We start from the raw sequence: 1,606 nt of genomic DNA, 5'->3' as shown, positions 1-1,606 counted from the left end.
CAAAACAGATCTATTGGCAAATGGCCACATACTCTAGTCAAATTTCACATCGGTGTTTACAAATTGCTAAAATAAATGACAAAACATCTAAAATCTCGGTCTGAGGGCATCAGACTGAGCAGTGGGGTACAGATTATCACAAAGTACAAATGAAGTCACAGATACCAGAAAGTAAGGCTGATTTGGAGTGAAAGCTCTTGTTTGTTGTCGTGTTCCATCCAGGTGGTTCTAACTCTGTAGCAACACTGTATAGGTTTCTAAGAACGACTGATAGGTTTGAACTACCAAACTTGTGGTAAGAGTCTGGTGCTTATCCTATAGTGTGCCACACCAGGACTCTGAGTCAAAACTTCAATATAGATCACACCTCCACAGAGAAAGAAAACAGAAATCCTCACATCTGGACCAATAAGCAACATCACAATAAATGGAAAAAAGAATGACGTTGTCAAGGACTTCATTTTACTTGGATCCACAGTCAACACTCACAGAAGCAGCAGTTAGGAAACCAAATGCCTATTGCATTGGTCGTATCTGCTTCAAAAGATCGCTAAACTATGTAAAAGCAAAGTTATCACTTTGAAGACTAAGGTTCACCTGTCCCAAGCCATGGTATCTTCAATCACCTCATACACATGCAAATGCTGGGTAATGAGTAAGGAAGACCAAACAATTGATGCTTTTGAATTACTATGTTGGCAAAGAATATTGACTATGCCATGGATCGCCAGGAGAAAACACAAATCTATGTTAGAAGAAATAGAGCCAGAATGCTCCTTAGAAGCAGAGACCATGAGACTTGTGTAGTATTCCAGGTTGTGTATCAATGGATTTAGTTGGCAAATACACCTTCTTTGTAAATTATCTAACCTATTTTTGCTGGGAATGGTCTGTGTCCCACATATCCATCTAGGAAACAGGGTGTGAGAAAAAGAGTCACAAGGATTGTAACAGTAGCGAACTACAACACAAGCTGCTACATTTGTAAATAAAATTTTACATGTTTGCTATGAAGCAATAGTCACCATATTTTATGCATATAATGCACATGTTTTTGTTTTTGTTTTTTTCTCACACTTTGAAACCCTTGCATGATAGTTTCCTGTGAGGTCTGTATGCGTAAACCTGTCATTTATGTGAGCGCATTATGTGCGAAAATACAGAACAGGCACAATGTGTTTCATAGTTACTCTCCATCTACAAGGATCTTTTTAACCTAATATCTTGCTATTGCTTTTTCCTGTCTTCTTCTAAATGATAACATAAGCTTCTCTTTATCAGAGACCCAGTCTGCCTCACTTACCACTGTATGTCCAGGACATAACTGGTGGTGGTGTTTATGGTTATGTGCTGTGGAGGCGGTTCCGACTCATAGCAACCCTGCATAGGGTTTCTGAGGCTGTAAATCTTAATGGGAGTGGAAAGCCTCATCTTTCTCCCACGGAACCACTGGTAGTTTTGAACTGCTGATCTTAAGGTTTGCAGCCCAATTCATAATCACTATGCTACCAGAGCTCCTTAGGTATCTGGATTTGTAGGGAGAATGAACTGCTATCTTCTGCCAGGTGCTTTAAATGCATTCTCTTCTGAAAAAGGAACATTCTTA

Source organism: Chrysochloris asiatica, unplaced genomic scaffold (genome assembly GCF_000296735.1).
Source record: "Chrysochloris asiatica unplaced genomic scaffold, ChrAsi1.0 scaffold00116, whole genome shotgun sequence".
Lineage (NCBI taxonomy): Eukaryota > Metazoa > Chordata > Mammalia > Afrosoricida > Chrysochloridae > Chrysochloris > Chrysochloris asiatica.
Note: the sequence above shows the minus strand (reverse complement) of the source record.